Source organism: Pseudophryne corroboree, chromosome 3, assembly GCF_028390025.1.
Source record: "Pseudophryne corroboree isolate aPseCor3 chromosome 3, aPseCor3.hap2, whole genome shotgun sequence".
NCBI classification, from domain to species: Eukaryota; Metazoa; Chordata; class Amphibia; order Anura; family Myobatrachidae; genus Pseudophryne; species Pseudophryne corroboree.
Window position 1 is genome coordinate 723744494 of NC_086446.1, and position 14843 is coordinate 723759336.

General features: G+C 46.2%; 1 protein-coding gene across 2 annotated transcripts in view; it reads left to right on the forward strand.

Moving 5' to 3' along the window:
* The window catches only part of TCERG1L (transcription elongation regulator 1 like), a 621355-nt gene that overhangs the window by 569460 nt on the left and 37052 nt on the right, over window positions 1-14843 (forward strand). The gene's annotated exons all lie outside the window — the stretch shown is intronic.

Consider the following 14843-nt stretch of genomic DNA (forward strand, 5'->3'; position numbering starts at 1 on the left):
TGTCCTCAATGTGGGTATGCTGGTGCTGTTGGCAGTGGGGGGTTCAGGTACTGTACTATAGAATGGGATGTCGGCACTGTTCGAGTGGTGTCCTCATTGATGAAGTGCTGACAGTATCGGCAGTGCGGGTATGCCAGTGTTGTCCACAGTGCAGGCGTGCCGGCGGTGTCCTCACTGCAGGGGTGTCGGCAGTGCGGGTGTCCCAGTGGTGTTCTCTGTGTGGGGGTTGCCAGTGGTTGTCCTCTGTGGGGGGCTGCTGGCGATGTCACCAGTGCGGGGGTGCCAGTAGTGTAATCTTTGTGGGGGTGGTGGCAGTGCGGGGGTGCTGCTGGTGTCCTCTGTACGGGGAAGCCAGCTGTGTCAGCAGTGTGGGCTGTGTCCTCTGTGTGGAGGTGTTGGTGGTGTGGAGTTGCTGTTTGTGTCAGCAGTGCAGGAGTGCCTGCAGTGTCCTTAATGCAGAAGTGTCGGCAGTGTGGGAGTGCCAGAGGTGTCATCAGTGCTGGCAGTGTCGGTAGTGTGGAGGTGCCAGCAGTGTGGGGGTGCCTGCAGTATCTATAATGGGGAATGGCGTCCGAGCCAAAACCTCAGGATCCAACAGATTCCATCCATCATTTCTTTATTGCATCCCAGAAACTGATAGACAGAATCTGATTGGTTGCTATGTGTAATATCACCATTTTTAGAGCCTTTAGTAAATTTACCCCTAAGTCTTGCAAGAACTGGGGGGGCGGGGGGTTTGACAGTGGGATCGCAATGGTGTGACACCGATGTGTATCTCATCATATCCTCTATTTAAGATATTATGGCCCTCATTCCGAGTTGTTCGCTCGCTAGCTGCTTTTAGCAGCTTTGCACACGCTAAGCCACCACCTACTGGGAGTGAATCTTAGCTTTGCAGAATTGCGAACGAAAGATTTGCAGAATTGCGAAAAGAAATTTCTTTGCAGTTTCTGAGTAGCTCGAGACTTACTCTGCCACTGCAAACAGTTCAGTCAGTTTCGTTCCTGGTTTGACGTCACAAACACACCCAGCGTTCGCCCAGACGCTCCCCCGTTTCTCCAGCCACTCCCGCGTTTTTCCCAGAAACGTCAGCGTTTTTTCACACACACCCATAAAACGGCCAGTTTCCGCCCAGAAACACCCACTTCCTGTCAATCACACTCCGATCACAAGAACGAAGAAATTTCTTCGTTAAGCCGTGAGTAAAATACCAAACTTTTTTGCAAATTTACTTGGCGCAGACGCGCTGCGAACATTGCGTATGTGCAGTTTGCGACTAATCGCTCCGTTGCAAAAAACACTAACGAGCGAACAACTCGGAATGAGGGCCTATGTTTTCCTAGTAAGACTATCGTAGCACTTTAGAACTCCAATGTAATTTTGCCCACAATACGACTAGGGAGGCCAATCCCGGGGTCGGGATCGGCGGGATCCCGGGATTTGGGCCCAAAAATGCTGGGATTTGAATCCCGGGATTGGAGCATCCAATCCCGGGATTCACGGGATTATACTGCTCATGCGCGGCGGCGGGAGGGTGGTTGTGTAAGTAATAGTACTTACTAATATTAGGCGGGCGGCAGCCATGAACAAGTTGAACGCGGCGGCATTTCAATTGTAGCGCCGGCGGCCAGCCAATCAGAGCTGGCGGACCGGCAGCCAATCAGGGAAGCTGCAGCGGCAGCCAATCAGGAGCGACTGCTGCGGCCGCTTCCCTGATTGGCTGCCGGTCCGCCAGCTCTGGTTGGCTGGCGGCCGGCGCTTCATTTGAAATGCCGCCGCGTTCAGTGTGTTAATGGTTGCCGCCCGTCTAATAGTAATTACTATTACTTACACCCACCTTCCCTCCCTCCGTGCAGTCAGTGCTCCCTATACAGCCTTCCTCCCTCCCGCGCCGCTACCAACCCTCCCTGCCGCGACCTACACCCTCCCTCCTGAGTCCTGCACCGCTACCTACACTCTTCCTTCCTCCCGCACCGCTGCCTACACCCTCCCTACCTCCCGCACCGCTACCTACACCCTCCCTACCTCCCGCACCGCTACCTACACCCTCCCTCCAGCGCTGCTCCCTACAACTTTCTCTGATCCCTACTGCAATCCTGGGATCCCGGGAATCCCGGGATTGACCGTTTTTCAATCCCGAATCCCGGGATTGAAAAAACGGCCTGGGATTGGCCTCCCTAAATACGACCATTGTTATTCTTATGTGTAACATAAATACCTGCTCTTTTTGGCCCAATTCATATCCACAACCTGCAGTTCATATGCTATAGTAGAAGTATATTATATTATTTATATAACTCTGGATTACTCCTTATTTTAAAGATTAATAACAGAGTTTTTCCTAACACTTATTTCTGTACGGTGAGCTAGCAGCCAGAATCTGCTCAGTTGTACAGTATTTCCCAGGGAATACCAATTCTATCAACAGTTGTAAATAATAGCATGAAAAATAGAAATATTGATTTGCCATTTCCATGGACATTCATTCTAATGTAAGGAATACTAGTGTCAGCGACAGGTGATGGATGGGCCAGTGGTTGAACATGTTTCCAGAATCGCGGCACGGCCGCTCAAACACTGTATCATTCTTCCGTGGCTACAAATCTATGAATAATATATGGAAAATTAAGCTGAAGTGATCCTTCATTTCTATAAAGGAAAACTCAACAGGGAGATTGTCCTGGACCTCTGGAGCCCACTAAACCCCTTTATATGACCTTTTAGGTATTACATAAACAATATCAAATACTTTGCAATTTATGAACCTATGTGTGTCTCAGCATAGTGACATGGGTTTACAATCCTCATCCAAATTAAGGAGACAAAAGATACAGTAATGCTCTTTTGATTAAAGGTATGATAAAAGCAGTCATTTGTTTTTCCACTTAAAGAACTGCTGGCATTTTTTAAAAATGTTTGCAAAAATTTATATTGTCCTCAGTAGAAAGGGTAGGGGGATTTTAATACTAAGGATCCCTATCATTTACAGTAGGGATGGCCATCGGTGGGGTGTCCATCGATGATACCATTGACGATAGCCATCAATGGTACACAAACCATCTATGGTGAACCTTCGATGGCTTGCGCCACTCGATGGCCACCACTGAAAGGTGCTGGCTGGTCCGCGGACCAATGAAAAACCAGGGGTGGGGCTTAGCCGCTGTTGGGGGGACGGAGCTGTGCTCCGTGTCCCGGCACCACATTTAAAAAAAAAAAAATGTGTTTGGTTATACCTTTCCATCGATGGAGGGAAACCATCTGGTTCTGCCCCACTGATGGCAAAAGTATTCTACGTTGGCCATAAACTTTGATGATTTTGAATCGATGATGGCCATCCCTAATTTACAGCCTGGAGTCTGGGTGCTGACTTCTGCGAATTCCAATTGTCCCTGCTGCCGAATTCACCATATAGACAAAAAGGATGTTGTGTGACTGGCGCTCGGGATTCTGGCGGTCATCATGTTGAAGCCGGGATCCTGAGCGATCAAACGCCTGACAGTCGGCATGCCGACTAACAGGGAGTATTCCCATTCATAGGTGTCCATGACACCCAGAGAGTGGGAATAGAACCTGCAGCGAACCACCGAGCCCGCCGCAAAAGGCTTTGTTGCGCTCATCCCCCCCTCGCCGCCATTCCGGTGTCAGTATGCTGACCGCCAGGATCCCCAGCGCCGGTCTCCCAGCCCGAACCCAGGCAAACTATGTAGGCTCGTAACTGCGGGGAAAACCTGTTCAGATGCCAGCAAGTGTTTTATTTAATTTACTTTTTAACTTATGAATGCAATTATTGCCAAAAGAGTGCTGGTGCCCTAAAAACGACACCGTAGGATTTCAAGGATTTAGGATAATTTCCTATCCCTGCTTTTACTGGCAATAAGAATTTATTTGTATGGGGTATGTATTCAGGATCCCCTGCATGTATCCAGGCTCCGATAAGAGCCCATGCCTGTGATGATCCCTTTGCTTCTGGGTTCGGACCCTGGAAAGCAACTGTGCACGTGCGGTCCTCAAACCTTGCATGCATGAGTTATCATTGCCAAAAAATATTGTGATATTGTAGACCAGGGGTGGGGAACCTTTTTTTTTTTTTTTTTCTGCCAATGGCCATTTGGATACTTATAAAATCCTTCAAGGACCATACAAAAATTATCAATTTTAAAATTAGCCTGCCCCAAGTCAGTAGTTGTACCCCATTAGATATGCCCTCTAGTAGCACCGCTTACACACACATTAAAAGAAAAAAAAAAGAAAACAATACTCACCAGCCCCGCTCCTGCTTCCGGGCCGCTGCCCTCCACTTGGCCGCCCGCTCCTCGGAACTATGGGAGCTGCACACTGCCTGAGCCGGAAGCCGGAGCTCCTGCCTTCGACTGCTGCTGAGGGGAAAATCTCTGTGGTCGCTAGGGATGAGCGGGTTCGGTTCCTCGGAATCCGAACCCGCCCGAACTTCATGTTTTTTTACACGGGGCCGAGCGACTCGGATCTTCCCGCCTTGCTCGGTTAACCCGAGCGCGCCCGAACGTCATCATCCCGCTGTCGGATTCTCGCGAGGCTCGGATTCTATCGCGAGACTCGGATTCTATATAAGGAGCCGCGCGTCGCCGCCATTTTCACACGTGCATTGAGATTCATAGGGAGAGGACGTGGCTGGCGTCCTCTCCGTTTATAGAGAAGAGAGTGAGACAGTAGAGAGAGACACAGTAGTAATTTTGGGGAGCATTAGGAGGAGTACTAGTTACTTGCTGAAGTGATAGATAGTGTGACTGTATATTATCTGACTTGTGGGGGAGACACTGACAGTGGGGAGCAGTTAGAGTCTGAGAGCTGGACTCAGGAGTACATATAACGTACAGTGCACACTTTTGCTGCCAGAGTGCCACACTGCCATTGTGACCACACTGACCACCAGTATAATATATATTGTGATTGTCTGCTTAGGAGTACTACTTGCAAGTTGCTGATAGTGTGACCAGTGACCTGACCACCAGTCACCACCAGTTTAATATATATATATATATATATATATATATATATAATTGTATATAATATATATATATATAATATTGTATACCACCTACCCGTGGTTTTTTTTTTCTTTCTTCTTTATACATACTACTATAGTAGCTTACTGTAGCAGTCTGCGGTGCTGCTGAGCTGACAGTGTCCAGCAGGTCCGTCATCAGTCATTACATAATAAATATATATACCTGTCCGGCTGCAGTACTAGTGATATTATATATATATATATTGATTTCATCTCATTATCATCCAGTCTATATTAGCAGCAGACACAATACGGTAGTCCACGGCTGTAGCTACCTCTGTGTCGGCAGTCGCTCGTCCATCCATAATTGTATACCACCTACCCGTGGTTTTTTTTTTCTTTCTTCTTTATACATACTACTATAGTAGCTTACTGTAGCAGTCTGCGGTGCTGCTGAGCTGACTGTGTCCAGCAGGTCCGTCATCAGTCATTACATAATAAATATATATATCTGTCCGGCTGCAGTACTAGTGATATTATATATATATATATATATTGATTTCATCTCATTATCATCCAGTCTATATTAGCAGCAGACACAGTACGGTAGTCCACGGCTGTAGCTACCTCTGTGTCGGCAGTCGCTCGTCCATCCATAATTGTATACCACCTACCCGTGGTTTTTTTCTTTTCTTTCTTCTTTATACATACTACTATAGTAGCTTACTGTAGCAGTCTGCGGTGCTGCTGAGCTGACAGTGTCCAGCAGGTCCATCATCAGTCATTACATAATAAATATATATACCTGTCCGGCTGCAGTACTAGTGATATTATATATATATATATATTGATTTCATCTCATTATCATCCAGTCTATATTAGCAGCAGACACAGTACGGTAGTCCACGGCTGTAGCTACCTCTGTGTCTGCAGTCGCTCGTCCATCCATAATTGTATACCACCTACCTGTGGTTTTTTTTTTCTTCTTTATACATACTACTATAGTAGCTTACTGTAGCAGTCTGCGGTGCTGCTGAGCTGACAGTGTCCAGCAGGTCCGTCATCAGTCATTACATAATAAATATATATACCTGTCCGGCTGCAGTACTAGTGATATATATATATATATATATATATTAAATTCATCTCCTTATCATCCAGTCTATATTAGCAGCAGACACAGTACGGTAGTCCACGGCTGTAGCTACCTCTGTGTCGGCAGTCGCTCGTCCATCCATAATTGTATACCACCTACCCGTGGTTTTTTTTTTCTTTCTTCTTTATACATACTACTATAGTAGCTTACTGTAGCAGTCTGCGGTGCTGCTGAGCTGACAGTGTCCAGCAGGTCCGTCATCAGTCATTACATAATAAATATATATACCTGTCCGGCTGCAGTACTAGTGATATTATATATATATATATATATTAATTTCATCTCCTTATCATCCAGTCTATATTAGCAGCAGACACAGTACGGTAGTCCACGGCTGTAGCTACCTCTGTGTCGGCAGTCGCTCGTCCATCCATAATTGTATACCACCTACCCGTGGTTTTTTTTTTCTTTCTTCTTTATACATACTACTATAGTAGCTTACTGTAGCAGTCTGCGGTGCTGCTGAGCTGACAGTGTCCAGCAGGTCCGTCATCAGTCATTACATAATAAATATATATACCTGTCCGGCTGCAGTACTAGTGATATTATATATAAATATATATATATATATATATATATATATTAATTTCATCTCCTTATCATCCAGTCTATATTAGCAGCAGACACAGTACGGTAGTCCACGGCTGTAGCTACCTCTGTGTCGGCAGTCGCTCGTCCATCCATAAGTATACTAGTATCCATCCATCTCCATTGTTTACCTGAGGTGCCTTTTAGTTGTGCCTATTAAAATATGGAGAACAAAAATGTTGAGGTTCCAAAATTAGGTAAAGATCAAGATCCACTTCCACCTCGTGCTGAAGCTGCTGCCACTAGTCATGGCCGAGACGATGAAATGCCAGCAACGTCGTCTGCCAAGGCCGATGCCCAATGTCATAGTACAGAGCATGTAAAATCCAAAACACCAAATATCAGTAAAAAAAGGACTCCAAAATCTAAAATAAAATTGTCGGAGGAGAAGCGTAAACTTGCCAATATGCCATTTACCACACGGAGTGGCAAGGAACGGCTGAGGCCCTGGCCTATGTTCATGGCTAGTGGTTCAGCTTCACATGAGGATGGAAGCACTCAGCCTCTCGCTAGAAAACTGAAAAGACTCAAGCTGGCAAAAGCACCGCAAAGAACTGTGCGTTCTTCGAAATCCCAAATCCACAAGGAGAGTCCAATTGTGTTGGTTGCGATGCCTGACCTTCCCAACACTGGACGTGAAGAGCATGCGCCTTCCACCATTTGCACGCCCCCTGCAAGTGCTGGAAGGAGCACCCGCAGTCCAGTTCCTGATAGTCAGATTGAAGATGTCAGTGTTGAAGTACACCAGGATGAGGAGGATATGGGTGTTGCTGGCGCTGGGGAGGAAATTGACAAGGAGGATTCTGATGGTGAGGTGGTTTGTTTAAGTCAGGCACCCGGGGAGACACCTGTTGTCCGTGGGAGGAATAGGGCCGTTGACATGCCTGGTGAAAATACCAAAAAAATCAGCTCTTCGGTGTGGAATTATTTCAACACAAATGCGGACAACATTTGTCAAGCCGTGTGTTGCCTTTGTCAAGCTGTAATAAGTAGGGGTAAGGACGTTAACCACCTCGGAACATCCTCCCTTATACGTCACCTGCAGCGCATTCATAATAAGTCAGTGACAAGTTCAAAAACTTTGGGCGACAGCGGAAGCAGTCCACTGACCAGTAAATCCCTTCCTCTTGTAACCAAGCTCACGCAAACCACCCCACCAACTCCCTCAGTGTCAATTTCCTCCTTCCCCAGGAATGCCAATAGTCCTGCATGCCATGTCACTGGCAATTCTGACGAGTCCTCTCCTGCCTGGGATTCCTCCGATGCATCCTTGCGTGTAACGCCTACTGCTGCTGGCGCTGCTGTTGTTGCTGCTGGGAGTCGATGGTCATCCCAGAGGGGAAGTCGTAAGCCCACTTTTACTACTTCCACCAAGCAATTGACTGTCCAACAGTCCTTTGCGAGGAAGATGAAATATCACAGCAGTCATCCTGTTGCAAAGCGGATAACTGAGGCCTTGACAACTATGTTGGTGTTAGACGTGCGTCCGGTATCCGCCGTTAGTTCACAGGGAACTAGACAATTTCTTGAGGCAGTGTGCCCCCGTTACCAAATACCATCTAGGTTCCACTTCTCTAGGCAGGCGATACCGAGAATGTACACGGACGTCAGAAAAAGACTCACCAGTGTCCTAAAAAATGCAGTTGTACCCAATGTCCACTTAACCACGGACATGTGGACAAGTGGAGCAGGGCAGGGTCAGGACTATATGACTGTGACAGCCCACTGGGTAGATGTATGGACTCCCGCCGCAAGAACAGCAGCGGCGGCACCAGTAGCAGCATCTCGCAAACGCCAACTCTTTCCTAGGCAGGCTACGCTTTGTATCACCGCTTTCCAGAATACGCACACAGCTGAAAACCTCTTACGGCAACTGAGGAAGATCATAGCGGAATGGCTTACCCCAAATGGACTCTCCTGTGGATTTGTGGCATCGGACAACGCCAGCAATATTGTGTGTGCATTAAATATGGGCAAATTCCAGCACGTCCCATGTTTTGCACATACCTTGAATTTGGTGGTGCAGAATTTTTTAAAAAACGACAGGGGCGTGCAAGAGATGCTGTCGGTGGCCAGAAGAATTGCGGGACACTTTCGGCGTACAGGCACCACGTACAGAAGACTGGAGCACCACCAAAAACGCCTGAACCTGCCCTGCCATCATCTGAAGCAAGAAGTGGTAACGAGGTGGAATTCAACCCTCTATATGCTTCAGAGGTTGGAGGAGCAGCAAAAGGCCATTCAAGCCCATACAATTGAGCACGATATAGGAGGTGGAATGTACCTGTCTCAAGCGCAGTGGAGAATGATTTCAACGTTGTGTAAGGTTCTGCAACCTTTTGAACTTGCCACACGTGAAGTCAGTTCAGACACTGCCAGCCTGAGTCAGGTCATTCCCCTCATCAGGCTTTTGCAGAAGAAGCTGGAGGCATTGAAGGAGGAGCTAAAAGGGAGCGATTCCGCTAGGCATGTGGGACTTGTGGATGGAGCACTTAAATCGCTTAACAAGGATTCACGGGTGGTCAATCTGTTGAAATCAGAGCACTACATTTTGGCCACCGTGCTCGATCTTAGATTTAAAACCTACCTTGGATCTCTCTTTCCGGCAGACACAAGTCTGCTGGGGTTCAAAGACCTGCTGGTGACAAAATTGTCAAGTCAAGCGGAACGCGACCTGTCAACATCTCCTCCTTCACATTCTCCCGCAACTGGGGGTGCGAGGAAAAGGCTCAGAATTCCGAGCCCACCCGCTGGCGGTGATGCAGGGCAGTCTGGAGCGACTGCTGATGCTGACATCTGGTCCGGACTGAAGGACCTGACAACGATTACGGACATGTCGTCTACTGTCACTGCATATGATTCTCTCACCATTGAAAGAATGGTGGAGGATTATATGAGTGACCGCATCCAAGTAGGCACGTCAGACAGTCCGTACTTATACTGGCAGGAAAAAGAGGCAATTTGGAGGCCCTTGCACAAACTGGCTTTATTCTACCTAAGTTGCCCTCCCACAAGTGTGTACTCCGAAAGAGTGTTTAGTGCCGCCGCTCACCTTGTCAGCAATCTGCGTACGAGGTTACTTCCAGAAAATGTGGAGAAGATGATGTTCATTAAAATGAATTATAATCAATTCCTCCGTGGAGACATTGACCAGCAGCAATTGCCTCCACAAAGTACACAGGGAGCTGAGATGGTGGATTCCAGTGGGGACGAATTGATAATCTGTGAGGAGCGGGATGTACACGGTGATATATCGGAGGATGATGATGAGGTGGACATCTTGCCTCTGTAGAGCCAGTTTGTGCAAGGAGAGATTAATTGCTTCTTTTTCGGTGGGGGTCAAAACCAACCCGTCATTTCAGTCACAGTCGTGTGGCAGACCCTGTCACTGAAATGATGGGTTGGTTAAAGTGTGCATGTCCTGTTTATACAACATAAGGGTGGGTGGGAGGGCCCAAGGACAATTCCATCTTGCACCTCTTTTTTCTTTCATTTTTATTTGCGTCATGTGCTGTTTGGGGAGTGTTTTTTGGAAGGGCCATCCTGCGTGACACTGCAGTGCCACTCCTAGATGGGCCAGGTGTTTGTGTCGGCCACTAGGGTCGCTTAGCTTACTCACACAGCTACCTCATTGCGCCTCTTTTTTTCTTCTTTGCGTCATGTGCTGTTTGGGGAGTGTTTTTTGGAAGGGCCATCCTGCGTGACACTGCAGTGCCACTCCTAGATGGGCCAGGTGTTTGTGTCGGCTACTAGGGTCGCTTAGCTTACTCACACAGCTTCCTCATTGCGCCTCTTTTTTTCTTCTTTGCGTCATGTGCTGTTTGGGGAGTGTTTTTTGGAAGGGCCATCCTGCGTGACACTGCAGTGCCACTCCTAGATGGGCCAGGTGTTTGTGTCGGCCACTAGGGTCGCTTAGCTTACTCACACAGCTACCTCATTGCGCCTCTTTTTTTCTTCTTTGCGTCATGTGCTGTTTGGGGAGTGTTTTTTGGAAGGGCCATCCTGCGTGACACTGCAGTGCCACTCCTAGATGGGCCAGGTGTTTGTGTCGGCCACTAGGGTCGCTTAGCTTAGTCATCCAGCGACCTCGGTGCAAATTTTAGGACTAAAAATAATATTGTGAGGTGTGAGGTATTCAGAATAGACTGAAAATGAGTGGAAATTATGGTTTTTGAGGTTAATAATACTTTGGGATCAAAATGACCCCCAAATTCTATGATTTAAGCTGTTTTTTAGGGTTTTTTGAAAAAAACACCCGAATCCAAAACACACCCGAATCCGACAAAAAAACTTCGGTGAGGTTTTGCCAAAACGCGGTCGAACCCAAAACACGGCCGCAGAACCGAACCCAAAACCAAAACACAAAACCCAAAAAATTTCAAGTGCACATCCCTAGTGGTCGCCCGGCATCTCCCTCAGGTTAGGTGAGCCTGGCCGGGCCAGATCAAGTGGCTTTGCGGACCTTTTATGGCCCGCAAACTGGAGGTTCCCCACCCCTGTTGTAGACTTTAAGCTGCATTTTGATGGTTTTAGTTGTCAGGAGTGGAAGCATCACAAAGGGAGGTATGGACCGCAACCGGATGTTGCCTATCCAGCGGGTGACGCCAAAATGCCAGTCCCTCTGCAGTCACAGCAAACCAGTTGCTGCACTGTGACATTCTTGTGCAGATCCTGTCACTGAAGAGGAGCCGCAATGCAGCCAGAGTTTCTGGTGCATCTCCTCCAAAAATGCTGGGCACGCCCCCAGAGTGATGTAAGAGGGGCTAGCCAAGAAGTCACACCCCCTCCCTGTGAGGCCCCTCACCTCCTGGACTATAGTAAACACTGAGTTCCATCTAGGCCATGCTACCTCCTGTGAGGTCACGCCCCTTTTCAGGGGAGAATATGTGCAGCAGCAGATGTCACTGACCCCAGTGCACTGAAAAAAATATTTTAAAGTTTGTGTTATTCATTATGTTGTCTCCACAGAAGTCTCAAACTGCATTTGCAATAAATACCTAAGGAGCTACAGCAGCTATCCGATATCTGCTGCAGTACCCTACATACTACCGATACTTGATTCATGTAGCAGTCCTACAAAACAGCTGTGTTTTTCCCTGCAATACATTTCTATGCAAAACAAACAGCCGACACCTGTTACAGGTATGCAGGAGCCAGCAGAGTATCAGCAATTTATTGCATAATATTGCAGGAAACATAAAACATAATACATAATCAAAAGCGGCTACTACCTGCTTAGATGAGGGGGCTGCTGCCTGCCCGGAGAGGAGGAGAGAATTAGACAGCCCCAGACCGGCAGGTTACCGGCACCTACACAATGGATCTGGCAGGTGCCAGTACCAACACATGTGCACAAGCGGCTATGGGACCGTGCGTGCGCAAAACACTGGATTCTATGGACTGCATCGACTGCAGCCCATATAAGCCGGGTAGGGCTGCCAGAAAGGCAGGGAGTGGCTTCCTACTGGAAACCACTCCCCCTGGGACTGCCTGTCCTGTCAGTGATTGGCAGGTAGCACTTCCAATGAGATGTCACAGTATAGCCAGTGCAGTTACGGACTGCAACCGACTCAATGAGATTGAGGGGGGGGGGCTTTGGCTGGATTTGCCACTGAACACAATGGGGGTAATTCTGAGTTGATCGCAGCAGGAACTTTGCTAGCAGTTGGGCAAAACCATGTGCACTGCAGGGGGGGGCAGATATAACATGTGCAGAGAGAGTTAGATTTGGGTGTGGTGTGTTCAATCTGCAATCTAAATTGCAGTGTAAAAATAAAGCAGCCAGTATTTACCCTGCACAGAAACAATATAACCCACCCAAATCTAACCATCTCTGCACATGTTATCTCTGCCTCCCCTGCAGTGCACATGGTTTTGCCCAACAGCTAACAAAGTTCCTGTTGCGATCAACTCAGAATTACCCCCAATAGTTCTTGTGATATTACTGAAATTTATGAAACGCCCCAAAATATTTTTTTGGGGAGTTTGCACAGTCCAGCTCTGACTCTGCCCTCCTCTGTCCCCTTCAATATACAGTAGCAGAAACTCAAGTTTTTAAAATAAACAAAATTACAATTTCATCTAATTAAAATTATTGTTTAGATGTTCTTTTCTTTTCACTCACCTCTTCACCCGTCCACTGCTGTACACAAAGCTCTGGCACCAGCTTCAAAAGTCATCAGAATGTTGCTGAGACAACCATATTTGCAACATCTGTTCCGGCTGAAGATTTTTCACACATACTGCAGAAAAATAATTTGCTATCATCGTGATATGTGGCAATGATAAATTGTATTTTAAAAGCCATAATGTCTGATAATCTGCATAGCACTGAAAATTCCATTTTGGGTGGAATAATTATTTAAAGTAACTAAGAAGAGTCAGTTTAAACGACAGTTTACTGATACCTGTCCCAGGTTCTTTCTCTCACCTTGATGTAGGCATGTATATTCCAAAAAAATGCACTCGCCAGGATCTTTATAAGTCAAACGGCGGTCAACGTTTCGGTCACTTAACGTGACCTTCCTTAGGACACAACCCCACAAAAGAAACCGGCATGGATAGTCCAACCTACTGCATCTGCTCTGTCTTTTGTGTAAAACTTTACATCTGACAATTTCAGTAATTCTTCAACAGAACAGTATTCAGTGTTATTGTTCCCCCAGGCATAACGCAAGAATACATCCTTAATTTGTAAATATTCATATAAATTCTAGTGAAACTTCATAAATGCAGGCATATCAATTCTAATATCACCCTCTACTCTATTATTTTTCTTGGGCAAGATAATTGGTATGTAAAGCTCAAAGAAATAGAATCTTAATTTTTTTTTTTTTAATAAAAGGCATTTGATATATCCCCATTAATATTGAAGTCCTAGACCAGTCAAACTACAAGTCCCAGCATACCCTCCGTATGATCAGCTGGAAAAGCATGCTGGGACTTGTATTTGTCTAGACTGTTTTGTATTTAGACTATTTTGTCTAGACTATTTAGTAAATACAGCGGTGTCCTTCATTATAAATAATTATAGAGTATGTGCATATATTTTAAGAAATATTCAAGTTATAATATTTACAGTTAAAAAAACCTATGGGATATCACAAATTCAACAGCAACAAGAACGTACATTAATAAAGTAGTTCAGTTGAAATAGAGTCTGGTTCATTATGGATCGCTATTGAGGCTGAGATAGCAATGTTCACAAATCAGCTATTGCTAAAATTTGCATGTGAAGTGCTGCCCAGAAAGGATAAAAGATGCCCACCGATGCATTTGCAAATCTGCGCAGGCATTAGCAGATTCACAATGCATACGCATAAAAAAGGACACCATTGACATTTTCGGATGACCCCAGCATACTCAAATCATTGAGAGTGCAGTCACACTGGACACCATGCTTTTGAGCGCAGCGTTTGCAGATGACGTCAGATACTTGCGCGGAAAACGGCCATGACACACCTGCGTTTTCTCAACCACTTCTCACAAACGCCATGTTTCCACCCACAAACGGTCACTTCCTGTCAATCAAAATGTGTTCTCTTTACAATTAGGCTGCATACCCAAGGCGATCACATTTTGCCCTGCGCGCAAGTGAAATGTGTTTGCAGAGCATGCACAGTTTCCCTAGAATTGCTCACTGCAGGCCCATAGTATGGAGTTAAAATATTCTGAAATTATTGTGAAAACCATTCTTATGGGGGGGTATTCAATTAGTGCAGTTTTTTCGACCAGTTGAAAAAACTGCACGTTTTTAGATCGAATTTACATTCGACCTATTCAATGCCCGTGCAGTTTTTTTGACTGGTCGAAAAATCTGGCACTGGCGAAAAGCACGTGTATCGCCGAATTTGCGACCGATACACGCGTTTTGTTGAATTCACGGGTGTTTTCACCTACTTTTGGCGTAATTTTCGCACATGCCGATTTGACCAAAAAAAACCCCCAGTGAAACGGCATGGGCAAAAATGGATTAAAAAATGGGGTAAAACGTCTGCAATTGAATACCCTGTGTCGAATTAGTGACTTTTTTTTGACCAGTCAAAAAAACAGCACTTAATTGAATACCCCTATGGTAAAGGTATTTTGTTTTAATAAATGAAAAATATAACTATG